Genomic DNA, 27,134 nt, shown 5'->3' on the forward strand with positions numbered 1-27,134 from the left:
CTGAAGCACTATATTTGAAGAATGCCCTATTTTTTGCAATATCTCTTCTGTTGCCTGCATGGCATTCCTCTTATTTCTGTTGTGTTTCCTACCCAATGGTATAAATTGACTGTTCAATTCCTGGTTTGTCTCTTTGCTCCCCTAACAATCCATTCTAATTCAGCTCCATTAGATACTTCCTCATTTCCAACTTCTCAAAGTTAAACGTCCTTCACAGTAAATTTCCTCAATATGTTTTCTGCTCCTCTGGTGTAACTTCAGTGGAAAACACACATATTTGCCTGGAAATGGTTGCATACCGGCAATGTCACTGGACTTGTAACCAGAGGCCCAGGCTAATGCTCTCAGGACACGAGTTGAAATCTCACCATGGCTGCTGGTGTCATTAACATTCAATTAGTTAATAAGTCTGGAATTGAAAGCTGTTGTCAGTAATGTTGACCATGAAATTATCATTGATTGTCGTAAAAAACCCATTTGGTTCAGTATTGTCCTTGAGGGAAGGAAATCTGCAGTCCTTACCTGGTCTAGTCTACATGTGATTCCTGACACACAGCAATGTGGTTGATTCTTAACTGCTATCAAGGGCAATGAGTGTTGGGTAAAAAATGCCAGCCTTGCCAATGACGCTCACAAAAAAAATCAAATTTTAACTAAAATTACAATAGTGAAGCAGGTTAAGCTGCGAAGAAAGTCATGCCTTTTATTCTAGTTTGTCATCTTTGTGAGTCTTACGCTAGATACATTTTTGTTATGGTCATTGTTTCCAAGATGTTCCCAAAAGCTTAAATTGTTCAATCATCTCTGCTCTATTAAACAAAAACAGATTCAGAAACTCCTCACTCTTCATGCTTTCCCCATTAACCATTTGGATTAAAAAGCAGTCCATGACTAAGTCCCAAAACAAAATCTATTTCTCTTTCTGCTCCGACTGGAGTCTTCATAGATAATTCCCTTTAGATTAAATTCTTATCTCAATTCATAATGAAAACTTGTCCACACCAAGTTCAAATATAATTATTTCCCTTAGCCCCATAGATTCTCTTATATTAGGAAAACTTTCCTGACCCATTCACTTTGTTGTTACATACCAATGTTTACTCCTTTGACGTGTTCTTATCCTCCACCCACTTCTGTATCCTTACTTAGCCAATGACTTTGTAACACCTAGAATAATTATAATTCTCACAGCATAGATGCATAACACATTCTTTACGTTCATTGCAGTTATGTGCAGTATTTGAAGAAGCTTCCCCCCCACTCCTCGATGCAGTCCTTCTCATGCCTCCTCCCATTGTCTGCTTTTATTCATGAGGTGCTCTAAAGTCAGATACTTTGCACGTGCTGGAGTGGTTCAATTCTATGCTGTCTATTTGTTAGTCTTTGAATATTCCGTGCCCCCCACCCCCCCCAGGGAGTGACACCCACATGTGGGTGTCCCTGGCTAGGCCAGCATTTATTGCCCACCCCTAATTGCCTTTGAGAAGGTGCTGGTGAGCTTCCTTCTTGAACCGCTGCAATCCATGTGGTGTAGATACACCCAAAGTGCTGTTAGGAAGGGAGTTCCAGGATTTTGATCCAGCAACAGTGAAGGAACGGCGATATATTTCCAAGTCAGGGCGGTGAATGGCTTGGAGGGTAATTTCCAGCTGGTGGAATTCCCATGTGACTGCTGACCTCGTCCTTCTAGATGGTAGTGGTAATGGGTTTGGAAGGTGCTGTCTGAAGAGGCTTGTTGAGGTCCTGCTGTGCAGCTTGTAGATGGTACACACTGCTGCCACGGTGCATCAGTGGTGGAGGGAGTGAATAGTGGTGGATTGGATGCCAATCAAGCGGGCTGCTTTGTCCTGGACGGTGTCAAGCTTCATGAGTGCTGTTGAAGCTGCACTCATCCAGGCAAGTGGAGTGTATTCCATCACAATCCTGACTTCTACGTCCAGATGGTGGGCAGGCTTTGGGGAGTCAGGAGGTGTGATACTCACCACAGGATTCCTAGCCTCTCACCTGCCCTTGCAGCCACAATGTTTTTTTTGGGTAGTCCACTTCGGTTTCTGGTCAAAGGTAACCTCAGGATGTTGATAGTGGGGGATTCAGTGATGGTAGTGCCATTGAATATAAAGGATTGATGGTTAGATTCCCTCTTGTTGGAGATGGTCAATGCCTGGCATTTGTGTGGCACAAATGTTCCTTGTCGCTTTTCAGCCCAAGCCTGGATATTGTCCAGGTTTTGCTGCATTTGGACATGGACTTCTTCAGTATCTGAGGAGTCGCGAATGGTGCTGAACATTGCACAATCATTGGCAAACATCTCCACTTCTGACCTTATGATGGAAGATAGGTCATTAATGAAGCAGCTGAGGATAGTTGGGCCTAGGACACTACCCTGAGGAACTGTTGTAGTGAAGTACTGGAACTGAGATGATTGATCTCCAACAACCACAGCCATCTTCCTTTGTTCCAGGTATGACTCCAACCAGCAGAAAGTTCTCCCCCTGATTCTTATTGACTCCAGTTTTGCTAGGGCTCTTTGATGCCTCACTCGGTCAAATGCTGCCTTGATGTCAAGGGCAGTCACTCTCACCTCACCTCAAGATTTCAGCTCTTTTGTCCATGTTTGAACCAAGGCTGTTATGAGGTCAGCAGCTGAGTGGCCCTGGTGGAACCCAAACTGAGCGTCAGTGATCAGGTTATTGCTAAACAAGTGCTGCTTCATAGCACTGTTGATGACCTCTTCCATCATCTTACTGATGTTCAAGAGTAGACTGATGGGGCGGTAATTGGCGGGATAGGATATGTCGTGCTTTTCCACTGGGTAGATGCCAGTGTTATAGCTGTACCGGAAAAGTTTGGCTAAGGGTGCAGCAAGTTCTGGAGCACATCTCATGAGTACTTTTGCCAGAATATTGTCACGGCCCATAGCCTTTGCCGTATCCAGTGCCTTCAGCCTTTTCTTGATATCACGTGGAGTGAATCGAATTGACTGAAGTCTGACATCTCTGATGCTGGGGAGTTCCAGAGGAGGCCAAGATGGATCATCCACTCATTGTTTTTGGCTGAAGATTGTTGCAAATGCTTCAGCCTTGTTTTTTGCATTGATGTGCTGGGCTCCCCCATCATTGAGAATGAGGATATTTGTGGAGCCTCCTCCTCCAGTGAGTTGTTTAATTGTCCGTCACCATTTATGACTGGATATGGCAGAATTCCAGAGCTTAGATCTGATCTGTTGGTTGTGGAACTGCTTAGCTCTATCTCTTGCTGCTTATGCTGTTTGGCACACAAGTTGTAGACTCACCAGGTTGACACCTCATTTTTAGGTATGCCTGGTGCTGCTCCTGGCATGCTCTCCTGCACTCTTCATTGAACCAGGGTTGATCACCTGATTTGGTGGTAATGGCAGAGTGGGGATATACCGGGCTATGAGGTTATAGGTTGTGGTTGAGTACAATTCTGCTACTACTGATGGCCCACAGCACCTCATGGATGCCCAGTCTTGAGCTTCTAGATCTGTCCAAAGTCTTTTCCATTTAGCACAGTGATAATGTCACACAACACGATGGAGGGTGTCCTCAATGTGAAGGCGGGACTTCATCTCCACAAGGAATGTGGAGAAGAGGATTTTAAGAGGCTTCAAGGTGATTTAGATAGTTTGAGTGAGTGGGCAAATACGTGGCAGATGCAGTATAATGTGAATAAGTGTGAAATTATCCACTCTGGAGGAAAAACAGAATGGCAATTATTTAAATTATGATAGGTTGGAAAATGTTGATATAAAAAGGAATATGAATGTCCTTGTCCACCAGTCACTGGATGCAAGCATACAAGTGCAGCAAGCAGTTAAGAAGGCAAATGGTATGCTGGCCTTTATTGTGAGAGGACTTGAGTATTGGAGCAAGGATGCCTTTCTGCAGCTGTACAGAGCCTTGTTGAGGCCACACCTGGAGCATTGTGTGCAGTTTTGGTCTCCTTACCTAAGAAAGGAATACCTGCCAGAGAGAGAGTGCAGCGAAGGTTCACCATACTGATTCTTAGGATGGCACGATTGTTGTATGAGGAGAGATTGGGCCAAGTAGGCCTGTATGCACTGGAGTTTAGAAGAATGACAGGGGATTTCATTGAAATGTGTAACATCCTAACAGGGCTGGACAGATTGGATACAGGGATGTTCCTCTGGCTGGGGCGGGGGTGGGGCGGGGGGGGTGGGTGGGGTGTTGTCTAGGACATGGAATCACAGCCTCAGGATGCGGAGTAGCCATTTAGGAGTGAGATGAGGAGAAACATCTTCACTCAGAGGTTGGTGAGCCTGTGGTTTTCTTTACTGCAGAAGGCTGTGGAGGCTAAGTAACTGAAAATATTTAAGAATGAAAAAGATAGATTTCTAGACTTTAAAGGCGTCAGGGGGTATGGGGAGAGAGTGGGTGGATGGCGTTGAGAGAGAGGATCAGCCACAATCATATTGAATGGCAGAGCAGGCTCGAAGGGCTGAATGAGCTACTCCTATTCCTATTTTCGATGTGAGGATGAGGTCGAGTATGTTTTTCCCTCTCGTTGGTTCCCTCACCACCTGCTGCAGACCCAGTTTAGCAGCTATGTCCTTTAGGACTCAGCCAATCTGGCCAGCTGTAGTGGTGCTACCAAGCCACTCTTGGTGATGGACATTGAAGTCCCCAACCCAGAGAAGATTCTGTGCTCTTGCCACCCTCAATGCCTCCTCTGAGTGGTGTTCCACATGGAAAAGTACTGATTCATCAACTGAGTGGGAGAGGAGGGAGGTGCATGGTGAGTGGTAATCAGCACGAAGTTTCCTTGCCCATATTTGATCTGATGCCATGAGACATCATAGGGTTCGGAGTTGATGTTGAGCACTCCCAGGGAAACACCCCACTGACTGTATACCACAGTCCCTGCCACCTCTACTCCGTCTGTCCTGCTGGTGGGATAGGACATATCCAGGCATAGTGATGGCTGTGTCTGAGACATGAGCTATAAGGTATGATTACCTGTGTATGACCATGTCAGGCTGTTGCTTGACTAGTCTGTGAGACAGCTCCCTCAATTTGACACTAGACCCAGATGTTTGTAAGGAGGATTGACAAGGCTGAGGTTGCCATTGTCATTTCCAGTGCCCAGGTCAATGTTGGGTGATCCGTCCAGTTTCATTCCTTTCAGGCTTTTGTTAGTTTGATACAGTTGAGTGACTTGCCAAACCATTTCAGGGGGCATTTAAGAGTCAACCACATTGTTGTCAGTCTGGAGTCACATGTAGGCCAGACCAGGCAAGGACAGCAAATTTCCTTCCCTAAAGGGTATTAGTGAACCAGATGGGTTTTTATGACAATGAACATTGGTTTCATGGTCATCATTAGACTTTTAATTCCAGATTTATTATTGAAATCAAATTTCACGATCTGCCATGGTGGGATTCAAACCCAGCTCTCTGCATTAACAGTCCAGTAACAATACCATTATGTCAGAATCTCCCAATGATAAGTTGGCCATCATATGGCTTCCCATATTGTAGCACCAGGTAGGCCAAATCACTGGGTCTCAAGCTACAGCTGAAAAGCAAACTATCTATGCCTCCGCTTAGAGAATCCCCTATTCCAAATATCTTTGCCTTCTGCATTACAACTTTCGCCTCCATGACCTTTGCAGCCACTGTCTCTTTGCAACAGTGTTGAGTTAAACTAACCTTTCCAAAGTCACTGTTGATTATTTTTCCATTTTTAAAAATTATTTCATAGGATGTGGGCTTCACTGGCTAGTTCAGCATTTTTATTGCCCATCCCTAATTGCTCTTGAAAAGGTGGTGGTGAGCTGCCTTCTTGAGCCACTGTAGTCCGTGTGGTGTAGGTACACCCACAGTGCTGTTGAAGAGGCAGTTCCAGGATTTTGACCCAGTGACAGTGAAAGAATGGTAATATATTTCCAAGGCAGGGTCTTGTGCGACTTGGAGGGGAACAAGCAGATGGTGATGTTCTCATACATCTGCTGCCTTTGACCTTCTAGGTGGTAGAGTTTGCAGGTTTGGAAGGTGCTGTCTAAGGAGCCTTGATGAGTTGCTGCAATACATCTTGTAGATGGTACACATGCTGCTACTCTGCATCGGTGGTGGAGGGAGTGGATGTCGGAAGCAGTGGATGGGGTGCCAATCAAGTGGTCTGCTTTGTCCTGGATAATGTTGAGCTTCTTGAGTATTGTTGGAGCTGCACTCATCAAGATTAGAGAGTATTACATCCACTCCTGACTTTTGCCTTATAGATGGTGGACAGACTTTGGAAAGTCAGGAGGTGAGTTATTCTCTGAGGAATTCCCAGCCTTTGATGTGTTCTTGTAACTACAGTATTTTTATGGTTGGTCCAGTTCAGTTTCTGGTCAGTGGTAACCTCCAGGATGTTGATAATGGGGGTTCAGTGATGATAATGCCATTGATTGTCAAGGGGAGATGGTTGGATTCTCTCTTGTTGGAGATGGTTATTGCCTGGTACTTGTGTGGTGCAAATGTTACTTGCCATTTGTCAGGCGAAGTCGGAATGTTGTCCAGCTTTTGCATATGGCCACCGATTACTTTAGAATCAGAAGTGTCACGAATAATGCTGAACATTGTGCAATTATCAGCCACTTCTGTTCTTAAGATGGAGGGAAGGTCATTGATGAACCAGCTGAAGATGGTTGGGCCTGGGACAATACCCTGAGGAACTCCTGCAGTGGTGTCCTGGGACTGAGATGATTGACCTCCAACAACCATAACCATCTTCCTTTGTGTTAGGTATAACTCCAACCAGTGGAGAGTTTTCCCCGATTCCCACTGACTCCAGTTTTGATGGGCTCGTTGATTCCACACTCAGTCAAATGCTGCCTTAATGTCAGGGGCAGTCACTCATACCTCACCTCTTGAGTTCAGCTCTTTTGTCCGTGTTTGGACTAAGGCTGTAATGAGGCCAGCGGAACCCAAATGGTATGTGAGTGAGCATGTTATTGCTGATTCAGTGCCACTTGATATTACTGTTGACGACCCCTTCCATTACTTTTGCTGATGATCCAAAGTAGACTGATGGGGCATTAATTGGCCAGATTGCATTTGTCCTGCTTTTTGCATACAGGACGTAGCTGGGCAATTTTCCACATTGCTGGGTAGATGCCAAAGCTATAGATGTACTGGAACAGCTTAGCCAGGGGCACGGCAAGTTCTGGAGCACATCTTCAGTATCATTTCCAGAATATTGTTGGGGCCTTTTGCACTATCCAGTGTCTTCAGCCATTTCTTGATATTACAAGAAGTGAATCGAATTGGCTGAAGACTGTCATCCGTGATGCTGGGAAGCTTAGGATGAGCAGAGATGGATCATTCACTCGGCATTTCTGGCTGAAGATTGTTGCAAATGCCTTATCTTTTGCACTGTTGTGTTGGGCTCCCCCACTGTTGAGGATGGGGGTATTTATGCAGCCTCCTCCTCCTCCTATCATAAAAGCAAAATACTGCAGATGCTGGAAATCTGAAAGAAAAACAGAAAATGTAGGAAAACTCAGCAGGTCTAGCAGCATCTGTGGAGAGAGAAACAGTTAATGTTTCGAGTCCGTATAACTCTTCTTCAGAGTTGAGACCCTCCTCCTGTTAGATGTTTAATTATCCACCACCATTCATGACTGAATGTGGCAGGACTGCAGGGCTTAGATCCTATCCTTTGTGAGATTGCTTAGCTCTGTCTGTCACATGCTGCTTTCGCTGTTTGGCATGCAAGTAGCTTCACCTAATTTTTAAGTATGCATGGTACTGCTCTTGGCATGCCCTCCTGCACTCTTCATTGAACCTAGCTTGGTGGTAATGGTAGAATGGGGGATATGCCAGGCCATGAGGTTACAGGTTGTGTCTGAGTACAATTCTGCTGCTGCTGATGGTCCACAGTACCTCATGGATGCCCAGTTTTGAGTTGCTAGATTTGTTTGAAGTCTACCCAATTAGCATGGTGGTAGTGCCATACAGCACAAATAAGGGCAACTTCATTGTGAAGACAAGCCATCGGGAGGCAGTGTTATAGTGGTATTGTCACTGGACTGGTAATCCAGAGACCATGATAATGCTCTGGGGACCTGGGTTCAAATCCCACCTTGGCAGATGGTGGAATTTGAATTCAGCTAATATCTGGAATTAAAATCAATTGCTATAAAAACCTAACCTAACAGGAAATCTACTGGCCTCCATGTGGTTGACTCTTAAATGCTCTCTGTACATGGGCAATTAGGGATGGACAATAAATGCTGACCCAGCCAGCAACACCCACATTTCATGAATGAATAAAATACAAAGGACTATGTGATGGCCACTCAAACCAATACTGTCAGGGACAGATGCATCTGTGACAGGTAAATTAGTGAGGATGAGGTCAAGTATGCCTTTTGTTGGTTTCCCTCACCATCTGCTGTAGACCCAGTCTAACATCTATGTCCTTTAGCACTCGACCAGCTTGGCCAGTACTGGTGCTACCAATCTACTCTTGGTGATGACATTGAAGTTCCCCCAATCCGAGTACGTTCTGCGCTCTTGCCACCCTCAGTGATTCTTCCAAGTGATGTTCAACATGGAGGAGTACTGATTCATCTGCTGAGGTGGGTGGGCAGCGGGGTTGGGGGGGGTGGTGGGTGGTGGTGGTGGTGGTGGGTGGTGGAGGGGTGGTGCAGTAGATGGTAATCAATAGGATTTGCTTGCACATATTTGACATAATGCCATGAGACTTCATGGGGTCCAGAGTCGATGTTGAGGATTCCCAGGACAACTCCTTCTGACTGTATATCACAGTGCTGCTACCTGTGGTGGCTCTGTCCTGTCAGTCAGACAGGACATACCCATACATAATGATGGTGTTGTCAGGAACATTATCTATAAGGTATGATTCCATGAGTATGACTATGTCAGGCAGTTGCTTGACTAGTCCGTGAGACAGCTCTCCCAATTTTGGCACTAGCTCCCAGATGTTCATAAGGAGGACTTTGCAGGGTCAACAGGGTGGATTTGCCATTGTTGTTTCCGGTGCCTGAGTCGATGCTGGATGGTCCATCCACTTTCATTCTCTTTTGTAGAATTTGTAGCAGTTTGATACAATTGAATGGCTTGCTAGGCCATTTTAGTGGACATTAAAAGCCAATCACATTGCTGTGGGTCTGGAGTCATATATCAGTCAGGACAGCAGCTTTCCTTTCCTAAAGGACATTAGTGAACCAGATAGTTTTAAGACAAGGTGAAATTCAAACCCGTGTCCCTAGAGAATTAGCTTGGGCCTCTGGATTACTAGTCCAGTGACATCATCACTATGCCATCACCTCCCCCAAACTATTCAAAACTATATAGCTATTACGCAGCTAAAGGACCCTAGTGATTTCATGAACTGTCAGTCAATTCTTGCTCTTCCTGTGGATAGTCAAGCGCTATCCTCCTCAAACTCTTGTTTCTCTTTATATCTGCCGACTCTGTAGATAGCTACCATCTGCAGTGTGGGATCAAAAAGTTCCTTGCTCTTTCAGATGTAGCAGAGTGTAGGTAATTAGTGCTCAACTCAACAATCTTACACTTAAGGGACATCACCTTCTAGCATCATATACAAAAATGTAATGTTTATCATATTTTAAGCATGTCCCTCAACTCCCTGCTGCCTGCTAATTTAATTCTCCACCTTGCTCCCACTCTGACTTTTCCATCTTGGCATGCTATAGTGTTCTAGTAAGTCTAGGGAACAGCACCTCATCTTTTCACTGGGCACTTTAGAGCCTTCTGGTCTCAACACTGACTTTAATAATTTTACATGATAACCTCTGCTCCCACTTTCTTTAGGTGCTTTTTTGTTGCTTTTTTCTCTCTGTCATTTCTCTCTTATTTCCTTCACTTTGCATTCAGATGGCAGCTATCTTACCATTCACACCTCCTCTAGACACATCTTTTGTTTCTTTACATGTACCATTATCATTCCCTTTGGATTTGCAACATGAAACCTTTTGTCATTTTATCTCTCCTCCTGCTACCCAATTACAGACCTTTGTATTTATTCTTCCTTCCACACTCCTTCCTTTCACTTGTTCAAAACGTTTCACTCACTCAAAATTTATTATATTTCTAACTTTTCCCAGTTCCAATGAAAGGTCACAGATCTAAAACATTATCTCTGTTTCTCTCTCTGCAGATAGAGAAATCGTAACCTAGGGGTTACCACTGACCAAAACGGAACTGGACTAGCCACAAGTGCTGGCTACAAGTGCAGGTCAGAGGCTAGGAATCCTGTGGTGAGTAATTCAGTAACTGAGTAACAAAGCCTGTCCACCATCTACAAGACACAAGTCAGGAGTGTGATGGAATACTCCCCACTTGCCTGGATGGGTGCAGCTCCAACAACACTCAAGAAGCTTGACATCATCCAGGACAAAGCAGCCTGTTTGATGGGCACAACATTCACTCCACCACTGATGCACAGTGGCAGCAGTGTGTACCATCTACAAGATGTATTGCAGAATCATTAAGCCTCCTTAGACAACACCCTCCAAACCAATGACTGCTACCATCTAGAAGGACAAGGACAACAGTTATGTGGAAACACCACTACCTAGAAATTCCCCTCCAAGTCACTATCATGACTTGGAAATATACTGCTATTCCTTCAATGTCGCTGGGTCAAAATCCTGGCACTGCCTCCCTAACAGCACTGTGGGTGTATCTATACCACATGGACTGCAGCAGTTCAAGAAAGCAGCTCACCACCACCATCTCAAGGGCAATTTGAGATGGGCAATAAATGCTGGTCTCGCCAGCGACACCCACATCCCATAAATGAATAAAAATGAAAGATGCTGTGGCAGCTCAGTATTTCCAGCATTTTCTGTTTAACACTAACAAAATTAGTTAAGGCTATCAAGCATATAAGGCACTTTACACAACAGTTAAAACCTTGAAGGCGATTAGTGTATATTTTTAAAGTAGTTATATCATTCACTAAAAAAAAATTATTGAAATGAACCTTCTGGGTACTAGAAAAGCAGAGTTCCATGCTGCTGGAAACAGGGATAAGAATTGATGACAAAGTCCCAGGAGAGAGGCCTTTATGCAGCACTGGAAGGGTCAAGTGAGTACTATCCTAATGCCACAACATGACTAATGTCAACAGCATTATGTTGAGACTTTGTAATGATTCTCCCCACTGACAACTTTGGACACTACAAAATGAGGAAGAAATGTACTCACTTCTCACAGAATAACATTGTTTAGTATATATAGCAACCTCCAAGTGTAAGTATGCTAATGGATATTCATTTTAAATTACAATCATTCACAATGAATCTTTTATCCTTAAGATAAAATTCAACAGAGGACCCTATGAGGTAGACTGTGAAAATGACAACAAAGTTAAGAAGCTCTCTGCATTCTTTTCCAAATGGCAACAACTCCAAAAGCAAACTTGTTTCAAAGAATGGTATTCAAGATTAGCTCACCAACAACTAATTATTCAGCCAGTTCTTGATTTCTGCACTCTGTGGCAAACATTATTGCATGCCAGTGACCTTTGACTATGAACTAACCACACTGCACAAAGGCCACAAGTCTGACTCCCTATTCAATATTAAAAAAACAAGTGTGATTTTTTTCAAAGGTTATGGTAGCCAACAACTAGGCAATAATTATTTTATTCATCAAATTATGTTTTGTGAATTAGAAGCTGGAGAGCCACTATAACAGCAAACTTTAGGTTTTACACATGTGCTTAATAATTGACATTGACATGTTAATGGTTTCATTATAACAAGAAGAAACCAATGTGTGGCTCAAATTTTTGGGATGAACAAAAGCAAATAAGGATGCAGAGATGAAGAGCATAATTTCAATAAAAAAGCTAATTTTAATAATTTTTCAATTTTAAAGATTAATTGGGAATCCACAGAAACTCAGACACAGTTGCAGATTGAAATGTCTCTGCTATAAAGAGATGACATATATCAGCTTGTTTAAGAAGTAACTAGTAGTTGTTGAGGTAAAATTCCCTTGGGGTCTTAGCTGCTTCTCCAGGGTTTCCACCAATCTTCCACCAAGATATGGTGCAAGATCAGGAGAACTCCCAGAAAAATTCTAGGCAAATGCATACTTTCACAAGAGTCTAGATTGTTCTTCTATCTGTCCTGCTTTCCTCAAACCTACAAATTTGATTTAATGTCTCTCTTCTTCAGTTAACATTTTAGATGTGTACTTCATTGAGAACACATTAGGGTAGGGGCTTTTGTGCAATAGTGTAAAATGGGTGATACCAAATTAGCAGCCTGATTTACATCTCTCCAGAATTTTGTTTCCAATGAATCAGGAAAGATGTAAAACAGGCTACTGATTTACTATTACCTATCTTATACCATTACGCAAATTCAAAAATGTCCCCAAAGAATTATCCAGAAAATCTTAATTCATTGTGCATAATGGTATCTGGGAAATAGCCAAACTTTCAGAGAAATAGCCAAAGTTGTTTAAATTTTATTTGTTTTCAACCTCTTAAAGTCCATTTCAAAGCAGCTAAAGCTATACAACAACTTGTCACTGAGAGATGCATTAGAGAACCTCAGGTTCGATCTCTGTGAGATTCCCGTTCTCTTTCACTGTGGAATTGTCCAGAAAGCCCACCCAAAATCAGGAACTCATTCGGGGAAAATTATATTCCTTCACTCATGATGCAGTGTGTTAGCATGCCAATGAACTAGACCACTAACCTTTGAAGTGAACCTCTATGATCAGCATTTTGATTGCATTAATTTGTTTTAGGTGTTTACTGTCTTTCTCAACCAATTAGAACATGTCACCCCTCGATCCATTATGTGATATTGTTAACTAATGCAAATAAGATAGAAGCACAGAAGTGAGAGGTTCAACTCTGACAGTCATGTTTGTGTTTCCTTCAATGGATGTTTGGATACATGTACAAGGAATGGTAAATGCTTGAAGACTTACATATGTCACAAATTTCTTTTTCAAGAAAGGTAACTTGGACTCCAATAAGATTTTAAAATTTCAGGTTATCAGATGCTATGCTACAAAAGCGTCAGCTCTGGCATCAATTTGTTAAAAATATATTTTAATTACATGGTATTGCTGAGTGTTACAGCACCAGTACAGTGCACCTTGGATTCCTGTGTGGCAGATACAGTTCAGAGCTGTCAACATCACTCTTTAACTGTTTTCCCCTCTGCATTCGAGGCAGTTTCCACATGTAGGAGTCCATTTTTGCATCACCATGCACTTGAGGCAGAGCACTTACAAGCAGCCCACTAATCAGGAAGGATCTGAGGCACAGGAAGTCCAGCAGCATCTCTGTGGAGCCTGCCCAGCAGTATTTAGTTAAGGGGGTTGGGGCATGTGGTCACAAGGGAAGGTTGATGAGGGTCCAGTAGGTCTCTAAAATTGCAATATGTCATAGGACCCCCATTTGCATGGATTATTGAAGTTCCCACCTGGTTACAGTGGGAATAGTAGGTGATTATTTCCTTGCTTACTTCAAAAATACCGTGCATCAGACATCAGTGGGAATGGAATGGGAAGTTAAGTATTGCACAGTGATTTTGGTCTCACTACCTCTCTCACCAACAAACAAGGTGATAATGAAAACAAAGTTGGCTCTATGAGAAACACAGAGCAGAAGTCAAATATTGTCTCAGGAATAGGGAAGAAATTGAAAGCTGAACATGGCTGACTCATTCTTACACATTTGGCAGTAGAACAAAAAGTGACATGAGTAAAGGCTTGGGAGCAAGGAGTTTGATTGCTCAAGTTCCCATAGACAGTACATGACCTCAAGTACCCAAGCAACATGGGTACATTAGGAACAGAAGTAGACCATTCAGCCCCTCGGGCCTGCTCCATCATTCAATTAGATTATGGCTGACCTGCACCTCAACTCCATATCCCTTGATACCCTTACCAAACACAAATCTCAGTTTTGAAAGCTCTTATTGTCCTAGTAAGAAGATAAGCTTAAAAAATGCTATGCTTCTTGAAAACTAATATATTTGCATTGCACATAGTTTCTTTTTAGAAAGAGACTCCCCTATGACTTAGTCAGTAAGTGCACTGTATGACGTGGTATCTAGCCATCTAGCCCAGCAGGGTCCCAGGTTGATTCTGTGCTGAATTGGCTGATCAAACCTGGGGCAACAGTCAAAACAGAGGGTCTCAGCAAGAAACAGAATATAAACATTTCAGTGACAAGACACAGAGGGTAAAGCAGTGTGACAGAATGTTAGGGCACAGGATCACCAGAAGGTTAAGCCCTGACCAATAATGGGTGCTGAGCAGGAGGCACATTCTTCTCCACAAAGGGAGCATAAGGGGGGGCAGGGGGGTGGAATTTTTACTTTCTGACCTTTTAGGAGCCGGGGGAGGAGATGGGAAGTAGAGCACCGAGAAGCTGAAGTCCGGGTTTCCCACACTCTGTGGAGTTTTAACTGTGTAACTTTTTAAAATTCATTCATGGGATGTGGGCATTACTGGCTAGGGCAGCATTTATTGCCCATCCCTAATTGCCCTTGAGAAGGTGGTGGTGAGCTGCTTTCTTGAACCATTGCAGTCCATCACTGACAGGTTACCTGCCTGGAAATTATCCTGATTAACAGGGAGCAGATCAAAGGCAGCCACAGGGCCAGTTAGATCCACAACCAACTGGAGATAGATTAATCACGTGGGGTCACAATCCGAGGGGATCAGAGGCCTCCATGGAACATCGGGGGGTTGGGAGAGAAAAACTAAGATTTGAGTTCTTGGTGAGGGTGAGGGATGGGAGATCAGAGGCTTGAGAGGAGAGGCAATCAAATGCCTCGGGGAGGGGGTGGTGGGGGCATGTTGGAGGAAGATCAGAAGTATCAGACGGGTTTGTGTTTGATCATGTCAGGTTGTCCAGGCAGGCATGCTGGATGCAATAGGTAAGTTGAAAGCTGCTTGCCTTCTGTTCCAGCAGCCCCTCACCTGGGTTTAGCCGGTGGGTTTCCAGAAGCCCAGGAAACACGGCCATCCATTTAAGTTTCAAATCAGGAATTAAAATGAGGCTCGTAGTCTCATTGTAAAATTTAAAGTGCCAACATTACTCCTGCGAGCAGCTTAGTCACCCGCCACCCCCATCCTATTGTGTAAAATCAGGAGCGGGTCGCTTAGAGGTGGATTGGGATTGGGATTCAGACTTTTATTAACTCTTGCCTGACCCAAACCCACCTGTGTTTTGGGGTGAACCCTCCACCCCTCCACCTGAAGAGTCAATCACTAACCTACTGGTGCTCTTGCACACCTGTGAGGATAGGATAAGGTGAACCATTTGCAATGGCCTGGGAGTCAGCCACCCAATGGAAGAGATCTAAGATAAGGACACTCAGCAGAGGAGTAAAACAAAAAAGAGAAATTAATTTTTAAAATGATAAAATAAACCAACACATGCCATTCTTCAGCAATGCATAAGCATCCACACTGATGCACTGAGCCTTGCTTTGCCTTGGGGCATTCTATTTAGCAATGAAAATGCGGTTGTGTGCTGCCATATAAATATTCATTGTCCATTTTAAATCCATTTCCGCTCTGCATTCACATTGGTGCATCAGAATTTCAGTTGCATTCCTTCCAAGGGATGTCACAAATGCAATACAAGTTTTAAGATAATTTCTTCTTCCCCATGCTATAGCAGCAAAGGGGCAATATTTGGTACTGAGGATCTCTTAGGTGACCAGACTCATCAGATATAGTTTTGTGTTTATTTTTACTCTGAAGAGTTCTTTATGTTTATCTCTGTTAATTTTTTGTTCACCTTTAATACAACAATGCATATGGAAATATAGTTCGACAGACAATCCCAGTCGTGCAAAAGTTCTTGTGTGAATGAAGAGATCGAGTGTCGCGGGACTACTTGATCCAATTGTATATCATAACTGTGCCCAGTTTTTAGCACAGTTGGCATCACATGCACTTCCAGCAGGCATTGTTGGATCGCAGACAAAAGCTTGCCCAATTTTCCTCGCCCGAATGCAGGGCTGCTGCAATGCTCTCACTGTGGTCATGAACCGTGGGCGTTCTTTGACTACATGACTAAATACCACATCAAGATGTTGCATTTACCAAATTTTCCATCAGAGGGTCTGTTAACAGCAAATCAAATTATATGCAGCACAAATACTCAAGAGACCAGGACACATCACCTGAAAAATAGAACAATAAGCTGCTGTTTTTGGTATATCTGGCACTTCAACACTAAAAGCACTTCCTTCCTTTTCTTTACAGCTTACTTCAAAAGAACCAGACCGCAGCAAGCAAAGAGGGATAGACCAATGAAAAATGTACAAAATTCACAGCAAAAAACATTTTTGTTGTACTGCATATTAAACAATACTAAAGCTATTCTATAAGCACAGAAATATGATGAAATTGTTGATGTTCTCAGTTATAATAGCTACATTATTAATGGTCCTTTTTTCTCTACCCTCTTTTCAATGGAATTTGGTAATGTTTTATTATTACAGACATTATTTACATTGCAAGGAGGTCTGTGCAACTGCCCTGCTAAGCAGCATTGCTTGGGATTTTCCTGTCTACCAACAGAAATGCTACATCGCTTTCTCAAGCATAAGTGTGTTATTTCTGTTAACCACTTAGTTGCTGATTTCATGTAAACAGAATTGTTTTCAGAATTTCTTTTGTTCTCATTTTTATATTCTCTTATGATGATCTTTATCCATTTAAATAGATGCTGCATTTGACACTTAAGTTTTCTGAAGGTACAATTTCCAAATTTCCATAAAACTGTAACTGAAAATAATAACAGAGCCTACAACCAAAAATCTGCATCTGAAAAAATGGTTAAAATAATAAGTTGAATGCCTACTGCATCTAAAAGCAGCAAGCCCATCACTGTACAATCACTTGATTAAAAAAGCAGCCTAGATAGACTTATGAATTTCCACCCCCCTCCACCCCCCCTCCCCATCTTGTCCTGGCTTTACAATTTTTCTAGCCTCCTTTCTATGAAGGCTGCATGATTCTGTAAAGGCTCATTCTTCTTAGGAATGTAATTCTTCAACAACTAGAACACTATATGCATGATCTAGTCGAATGGCAAACGGGGGCCTTTTACCCATGAATGATCTGGTGACAGTGAATGCAGAAATAATACAGATTCTTTACTTCCTGTGAATACTCATGAAAGAGCAAAGCAGATAATATCACAGCGGCTAGCGATCACTTTTTAAAAAAAAAATGGAAGGAAAAGACTGAAGAAGATGAGGAAAACTCAAATGTTCAAAGTCTCCAAATGGAGCTTTCATTTGATGGTTCTGTACCTGAAGACGTTTGGTGGCGTGATTTTCTTTGGTCCACACTTTGCTCTTCTGAGCCTGTTAACAGCAGCTGTGAGTCCACGTCTGCCGATTCACCAGCTTTCTTCTGAATTCATTTTCTATGAAAAATGTGAGAAGATAACATCTAAACCAGGAAAATAATGTATAAAAAGCAAACAGATAGGAATTATAAAAATACAGTGTATTGACTTCTTTTGTTTCCAGTAAAAAGGAATGGTAGCAGAAGTAGTCACATCTTTTTCGTGACAAAAAAATATATACTGCATTATTTTCACGTCAAGCTCCAAATTCAATGATACTAATTAAAATTGGTATATTGCAATAACAGACGAAGTGTTAATGGGGCAGCAGTCAAGTGTGTCAGGAAAATGAAGGGACCCTTGGGGGCCTGGCACGGTGTTTATAATCAGCTAAAATCAGCATCCACAGGAGAGCTGCTCTACCATAAATCTCCTAATAGCTTCAAAGGCAGCACGGCAGATTAGAAAGAAACAAATGTATTTCTAAGTATTTTTTTTAGCACTGCTCGACACATTATTTTTTTAAAATAGGCAGCAAAATAGCCAGTACATTGTATGGTTATCTTCTAAAAACAAGATTTTTAGATTCCACAGATAAATATTTAAGTTTAGATGGCTTACACTTTCAAGCTTTCTATCTTGAACTTTGCATCTTGTTATACATTTAGTCAACACTTCCTGTAAAATCGCAGCATTACTCTCTTGCTCAAAGTGCACAGAAGAATATACATCTATTCACCAAACAACAAACCTTGGATTATGCAACCTCCTAAATTAGCTGCTTATTTCACAATGTTTGCAAATTTTGGGGAAAACATGTTTCAATTCTCCATTAAAATGGAACTGTACTTGGGTTATATCCCATTTATTTTTGCCAGCTGCATGTTATGAACACTAACCCTTGTACTGCTTCCCTCATAGAAGCGTTCATTTTTATTTCAGCACCTAGGCCAGCAGCCGCAGCCAAACTGAAACTGAATCAATGATCAGGCAGGCATTGTTTATTTCAGCACCATCTTCCTAGAATCGAGGCTTAACAAAAGTTAGGACAGGGCTACAGGATTGTGGTCTGCTCTGCTCCCTTTCTCAAATTTCCTCTCTGAACAACAGCTTTAATATTCCAAACTGTTAATTATCCAGGACAAGTCAATGCATTTTGATCCTATTTCCATTTCTACTCAAGGGCGTTTCATAAAAATGGAGCATCTGGCTGATAGAAGCATTTTAGGAATTGTATATGATCATATTACTTACAAGCTTTATCATTGATGTTTCTTTAGGGGAAAAAATAAAATGACACCACCGGATTAATGTTTTTCAAGTACAGGTTAAGGAGGAAATGTTAGTATTTGTGACTTCACCCCCACACCTATTTTTAAATAGACATTTTTAAATACATGTTTGATGAGCTTCAGAGATAAATATTCTGCAAACTCCCTTTGGAATAGTGGGGAGTATGCTTTGTGAAAATGTCATCTGCCTGTGCTGCAATTACTCACACTTCAGCAATCATGTTCACAATGCAGAATGGGTCGAATTCAGGTGAGTACCAGAACCAGCAATCATTCTCTGGAATGAGAACAAGGCTATTTTCTTTCATTTCCCATCAACACTACTATCAGGGCCTTAATTACAAGGCAAGTGTCAGGCCTGGCTGGTGAAAGGCTGATTATTATACAGCTCAGCATCAAATCAGTTTTGTATTGATGAGCAGCAGAAATGAGAAACCGAAGCTTGGGCCCACAAGAAAGAACAAAAAGCCTCTGGCCAGACGAAAAATACAGAAAAGTCTCAGTTGTAATTGGCCATTTCAACTTGCAATGGCCATGGTACTTTAGGGAAAGGCACATGGGAAGCAAGGGTAGGGTGCCTCAAATATAGGGAGAAAATGTCAAGTTCTTTTAATTACTTCATTATTTTTATCAATTATAGACAGCGAAATATTTTAAACTTGCCTGAAAATCTAGTCAGCTTCAAAAAATTAAACTTTGAACATGCTTCTGTTGATCTATAGATGGTAAAATAAATTCTATTGTTCTGTTTTATCTTGTACTTGGGATTTAAAGACCCTCCATCCAAAGAGGGATGGCCTTGTATAATACTGTTTTTTTTGTTTTAAACAGCACTATAGCATAATGAATGTCACTTAGGACAATTATCCATCAGCTGCTGCCTGATACAGTAGTGTTAAAGACTGCCCACAAGCTATACCAGTTTTAATAGACACAAAAATATAGCCTTTCTCTTGAGCATGTATGTTACTTTACTGTTAAGAAGAATACATTCTATCTATCAGTTGTAGTATATTAAAGCTTCTAGCCATCAGCCATGTCTTCTACAAATGCTTTCCACAAACTGCATCTATTAAATAGATAGGTATTTTCCTTTGCACTCACTATGTTGCTTCCTGTCATTACACTTAAAGTAAGGGAATGAGAGAAAGCCATTCTACTCACTAAATCTCCCACCTCCAAAAAAGTGCATACAATTTATTCTCTGATGATTTTACTGCAGCTATTTAATCTCACAAGAATGAATAATCACAGGCAAAATGCAGGATGAAACTTAAATTTCTCTCTGAGCCCCTCTGTCAAACATGCAAAAAGTATATATCAAGGTAACATCACAATTTATGTTAGTTAGCAACCAGTTGCATCCACAAGTAAATATCCCAACTAGACTTGCACCATCCTGAAATACCGATATCTATAGTAGATATTCCATCCTATTTTTTTTTAAATATTCATCCAGCACTTTTTGAACTTTTCTTTTACTTATCTTCTATATGTTCTCTCTCCTCTTTGCACCCTCACTGTGTTAAAATCAATACTCACTGCACCATCTTCTATTCTTACCACATTTTGAGGACCTTAAACTGTTAAACTCCCTACTCACTCTTCACTTCCAGCTAACAACATACTTAAAACCAAAGATCAGTATCATGTAACAATTACTCTTCATTCGCTGGGTCTTCTTTCCAATTCATTACCTTTGGTGCTATCCTGAAAGGAAGGAAGGGACTGGTATTTATATAGCACTCTTCATGACCTCTAGAAGTCCCAAAGCATTTTACAGCTAATTAAGCACTTTTGAAATGTAGTCACTGTTGTAATATTGGGAAACAGCAGCCAAATTGCACATAGCAATGTCCCTCAGACAGAAATGAGATACATGACCAGATAATCTGGAGTGATGTTGACTGACAGATAAATAATGGCCAGGGCACCAGTAAAACTCTGTTGCTCTTCTTTGAATAATGTCATTGAACCTTTAACATTAGGTGGGGCAAACAGCTTGACACCAATAAAAAAAACTCTCTATGGCCAAATTGGTAATAAACAGATAGTCACACTAATGGTAGCAGTAGGTATCAGTATTGGAGTGAAGGTAGGTCCAGCGCTGCTAAGAGATGAAAGAGACAAATTTGTAGTGTAAAGGAAAGGAATAGCAGCAATACTAAATAATCACTGCCTCAGCTTTCACAGAAACACTGGATTGTAGAACCACCAAAGGTGGCTACAGATCTCTTAGTGTTGGCAATTCAAAAAGAAATTTTGATTAAAAAATTACTCAAGCTTAGGGTAGACATATCAATGAGATCTTATGGTTGTCAGCCAAAGATTCTGAGGAAACCATTCAAGATATAGGGGAGGCTTTGGTTATATTTATTCAAAATTTTCTGGAAAGGAAAATTATGCACAACACTAGACAGTGATAAATATGGCCCCCCCTTCAAAAAAGTTGAAAAGGATATACCTGGAAATTACAGACCAGTTAGTTTGAATTTAGTTGTTGGTGGACTACAAGATTCTATAACATAGGTTGAAATTATTAATTGCTTGGAAAAACATGAGTTAATAAGGGCTAATCATCATGGCTTTTTAAAAAGTAGAAAATGGTTGGCAAATCTCACAGAATTCTATATAGAAATAACAGATAAAGGAAATGAGTAGATGTGGTTTGTACGAATTTTCAAAAAGTACAATATAAGTTACTAACTAGGGGAAATGTGAAAGTATTATATTTTGTAAGTATGAAGTGGAAAAGGAAATAACATTTTAAATGTTAAGATTTTAGTCAGAGTAGAGAAGAAGAGGAACCTCTGTATACAGATGCACAGTTCAGTAAAGGTTTTTTTATTCATTCGTGGAATGTGAATGTCACTGGCAAGACCAGTATTTATTGCTAATCCCTAATTGCCCTTGAGAATGTGGTACTGAGTCGCCTTCTTAAACTGCTGCAGACCACGTGGTGTAAGTACACCCACAGTGTTGTTAGGAAAGGAGTTCCAGGGTTTCGATCCAGTGACAGTGAAGGAATGGCGATATATTTCCAACTCAGGATGGTGTGTGATTTTGAGGGTAACATGCAGGTGGTGATGTTTCCATATGCCTGCTGTTCTTGTTCTTCTAGGTGGTAGAAGTCAAGGTGCTGTCGAAGGAACCTTGGCGAGTTGCTGCAGTGCATCTTGTAGATGCTGCTACAGTGCACCAGTGGTGTAATGCATGTATAAAGTAGTGGATGGGATGTTGATCAAGCAGGTTGCATTGTCTTCGATGATATAAAGCTTCTTTGGTGTTGTTGGATCTACACTTATCCAGACAAATGAAGAGTATTCCATCACATACCTGACTTGTACCTTGCAAATTGTGGGCAGGCTTTGGGCAGTCAGGAGGTGAGTTACTTGCCACAGAAATCACAACCTCTGACAAAAATAAACAGAATGCATGGCTTTATATGTACGGGTGTAGATTACAAAAGTAAGGGGGTAACATTGAACTTGCACAATAAATTAATTATACTGTAGTTCAAATACTGTGCAGCTTAAGGCTTCACATTATAGAAAAAGATATAGATCTATACAGCACAGAAGTGGGCATTCAGCCCATCATTCCTATGCCAGCTCTTTGAAAGGTTTATCCAATTAGTCCCAGTTCTCTGCAAATTTTTAATATAAAATCAATGGAATATTAGATTTATTAGATGTTACGAGAGAGTTAAGCAGAGGGTGGTTAGGATGTAGAGTTCCTCTTCAAAAATTATTGTTGAAGCATTGAGCAGAGTACATCATTATTTTGATAAAGGAATTATATATTTGCCTGAAAAAGAAGAATATTAAAGGGTATGGGGGTGGGGTGTGCAAGGGAGTGGGGCTAGAGTAAGTAGTACATGTGGAGAGAAACCTCTGCACAGATTTGATGAGTCAAATGGTCTGCTGCGCTGTAACATTTTATGATTATGCAATCTGCTGTTTCCCAGATTCATTCTTATCAAATGTTCTGCTTCTCAAAAGCCAGTGCAATTGATTGTTAGTCTCTTTCTGCAGTATACCATTTGCTGTCTCCTAAAATGTCCAGAAAGTTGAAATGGACCACAAGAAATCATTTCTCCTTCTATCTCCTACCTGCTGACTTCCTTTTACACATGTCTCACTCTCAGCAGTGCTTTGAAGTGCACTGGCATGCTTAATTCACTAATTGCCACTTGCCGGCTGTGATGCTACAGACTCTTCTAGTTCTACAAGGTAACAATGAAAATCCACTTACAAAAATGGTCATAACTTTAAAACCGCACCACAAAAAAATCATCAAATTTTAGCAAGATCATCTCCATTCTAGTACCTTGTCTCTTTGCAAAATGCAGTGTCAATCCAACCATCTGTTTCAAGAACTAGTTTCAAACTATTCTGCATGCACTGTCTGTCAGCAAGATCATACATGACATTCTGACAAGCACCCAACACACACTGGTATAAAGGCACAGACCCCAGAAGCATACACAATGGTAAGTACACAATGAAGCATGCAGATGTCACCTATATAAATATGCACACCACTATGCACATACATGAGACAGCTGGTACATGTAACTGCACCCGTGCCATCACACACTAGCATACAAACAAAAAGGAACTGACTCTTCTTTGTGTTGTTTTACATATCTCTTCAATATGCTTATATTACCAGTTTCCTTTTGAAATCTATATTTATAATCACTCCATTTTATCTTTACCATTCTTCTCTTGCATTCTGATCCATAGCTTTAAAATTCATTTTTGCACTTATTATATGTTCATATTTTTCTCTTTCCGTTGCAATATTGCATTTTAATTTTTTTTGTTTTCCATTTTGTGCCTGAATAATTTTACCACTTTCTTTTTGTGCTCCATTTTACCATTTAATTTTACTTCTCCGATATGTATTTTGTTGTTGCACTTTTACAAATAGAGGGGCACAGAGGCGGAGAAATGGAATTGAGTGGACAGTAGTAGGAAAGGAACAGAAAGCAGCATAAACTAGTGTACTGAGGGAACTGAAATGTGGAGAAAAATGAAGATTGAACGATAGTTGGGTAATAAAATAAAAAAGGGAATAAAGCAGATGGGAAGGCAGGTGAAACTAGATCAGAAGTGGAACAATTAGCAAGGGTAAGATGCAATGAAAATCAGCTCAGAAATGTACCATGAAAGTGTGAAAAGGAAATGACAGAACACAATAAGAGTACAACGAATTAAGGAAAGGGCAAAAATAGGAAAATTAACAAGTCTGACGGCAGATTACATTCAGCAACAAACAGTGCAAATACAAATTAGCTTCAAAAATTAGTTAAAGCCAAAGAAAAGCTTGGGATTCATAAATGCATAGCCATTAATTCATTGCTATGTTGCTAGTTATTTCAGATGACAAATTAAGCCAGAGTAACTTTAAAACTACTGATGGATTTAATGGCACCTTGGGTTCAACTACAGTGCTCCCACTGGTGGAACCTGCCTCTAAATCCAGCCAGCCTAGACTGATGCAATGAAATTCTTCTCTCTCACAAAGAGCTAACTGAAATGACTTTGGGCAGTCTTAATCCAGTTTTTAGTAAGAAGGAGTCCACAGCACTAAACTGTGCATTAAGGAATTGTCACTAAATTAGCAAACCGACTCAGTGACCACAGTGCTGTGACTGCTGTGGGAAAGGAAGTCGCTTGGTTGAGAAGTAGTGGTTGCCCTTATGAGGTAGAATGCAGGGAGCTTCACTTGATGTCCCCGAATGGGGAGTTGATGCTGATATTGCCTTCAAAAAGATGCACTTTCAATTCTCTAGCACTGCTATTTTTCAGCTTGATGAGCACTTAGTCCTACCATAAAAATAAACTTTTTTTTTTACGAAAACAGCACAGAGACAAAATAATTTAATCATATTTTCTCTCACCACAAACTCTATTTTTCTGCCACCCTTATTGTATTAACACAATTGAGTCTACCCACATACTAATACAACCAACAAATCTATAAATTAGTCTCCTTTACAGGAAAATGATAAGTGGAGGCCGTTTCTTTGAGGGGTTTATACAACAATTGCCATTGCCTTTAACATCCACTACTGTGCTGTCTGGCTCTCCAACCAATATTAAGTACCGAATAATCAAGAACCTGTTTTAACTCCATATTGCAAGACGGAATCCATCTGTGCAGCTTACCAAAAACTCTGGGCCTTAACCCCTGGCTCCATCCTGCTCCCTGGCTTCCCACTGAGGCTTAATTTGGTGACAAAGAACCTCTGTGTCCTATTTGAACCTGAGCTGATTTTCAAACATCCTTTCTACCTTACCAAAACCACAACATTATTAATTCAACCCTCAACCCGCCTGCATCATTGAAATACTCTGCCACCTCCACTTTACTTCATCGCTCTCCTCACATACCTTCTTATTTCTACCATTCACAATTGGCAACTAATCCAAAACTCTACCATCTGTATCTTGTGCTGCAGTATATCTGCTTCCTCATCATTATATGGGTACTGTACTGTAGAGGTTATGTTACTGGACTGGCAACCAGAAGCCAGGTTCAAATCTTACTGCAGCAGTTTGAGAATTCAAATTCAGTTTAGAAAATTCAAGGCTGAGATTGATGGATTTTTAGACTCTAAAGCAGGGGTGGGGAACTTTTTTCTTATCACGGGCCATTCACACATAGACAAAATCAGTCATGGGCCACATTCACATAAAAACCAATTTAATTTAGTTTATTAGAGAGAATACAGAAACATTCAACTCACCCACTGTTTTAATGCGATGGTTGAATTTGAATATTATATTGTTAAATATTAGTATAGGAATTTAACTGATGCTTTTATCCAAAGCAAATTCGTAATGATGATGGTAAGTGTTATTTTGAAGGCGCTACTGTCATGGGTCTATATTTTTAGAAATCTTGCTGCTGGCTTGATGAAATTGAGCAACGGGCCAGATCCAGCCATAGGTTCCCCAACCCTACTCTAAGGGAACCAAGGGATACGGGAGTCGGGCAGGAAGGTGGTGTTGAGGTCGAAGATCAGGCATAATCTTATTGAAGAGTGGAGAGGCTCAGGGGAAGTGTGGCCTATCCTGCTCCAATTTTTCATCACAATGCCCTTGCCAACCTTCGGTGGTGTTCAATCCCCAATGCATTAGTTTAAAAATTACTGCCTTTATTTACAGGTCCTTCATTGGCCTGGCCCCTCCCTGTTTCGGGAACCTCCCTTAGCCCAGTGTTCAATCACCAGCCCTCCACTCTTGCAACTATGATCTAATTTGCACCCGCCACTCAACTGCAATTTCCATCTCAGTGGCACAGCTTTCAGCTTCACACCTTGGCGTCCTCGTGCTAGATCTTTCCACTTTACTACCTCACTGCCCTCCTCCAAAAGCCCCTTTAAAACCTCTTTGAATTTGCTTCTGGTCCCCCTTTTTAACCCTTCTCTTTACAGTGGTCAGTGTCAATTTTTTTTGTCACTATGAAACATGTTGGGATAGTTTATTACAGGAGACACATTATTATAAAAAGTTATTGTTGCGACAGTGAATCTTGCATCAGAAACGTTGAACCGCCATTTCTGCAGATTCAGTGAAACATAAGAGTTAAAAGAAACCCGCAAATGGTGGAAATCTGAAACAGGAAATGCCTACCAGATCAATCAACATTTTATGTGTAATCCTTCACCAGAACTGACAACTCAAAGGATGGGTAGTGCTATCTGAAATGTAAGTTGCTGTACAGCCAATAGACAGTTTACATAAAAAGGGCAGTTTAAAAAAAATCTTTTGGTTTTGAATGGTATTCTGCTTGAAACCTTAAAATTGACAATAAATCAAAATGTAATAAAAAGGAACTGTTGCAAAATTATTTACAAGGACAAGAATAATTTGGTAAAAGATACAACTGTGTTGTACTTCCAGCTACAAAGGCAAAGAGGACAGCAAGAAACACAACATTGAAATCCAGCAATTCTATCACATTTACGAATTTCAAATCTGTCACTTTTAAGACACAGTTTGATGAAACAACCAAGAACTTATGTCTGTACTGATTGAGAATTCTTACAGCATGTCCAAAGTCTCTGTAATGTTTACTTGAGAAAGACTGTGATACTTTAAAAACATTTCAGATAGATATTAAGTTAACATGAGACAGCATAACATTAACAAGTCACTTAAAATATATTCCAGATTTCTGAGACATTCATTATTTTTCTTATTGTGGGAGGGATTGTATTAATATTCTAACACTCAGTACCAGTGAGGTTTTAATCTGTCAATTGTCTGACATGCAGCTGATGCTGCAATGTAGAATCATAGGGGGTGAAATTGGATGTGGGCAAGGACGCAAATCAGACGACTTTAATAGAACTGAATATCGCGCCTGTCCTACAATGGTTGGCAAATTTGATTATGCCAGTTTTGTCTCCTTGCCTATGACCAATTCCACTGCTGTAGAATCTTATGGTTCAGAAAGAGGCCTTGCA

Source organism: Carcharodon carcharias, chromosome 5 (genome assembly GCF_017639515.1).
Source record: "Carcharodon carcharias isolate sCarCar2 chromosome 5, sCarCar2.pri, whole genome shotgun sequence".
NCBI classification, from domain to species: domain Eukaryota; kingdom Metazoa; phylum Chordata; class Chondrichthyes; order Lamniformes; family Lamnidae; genus Carcharodon; species Carcharodon carcharias.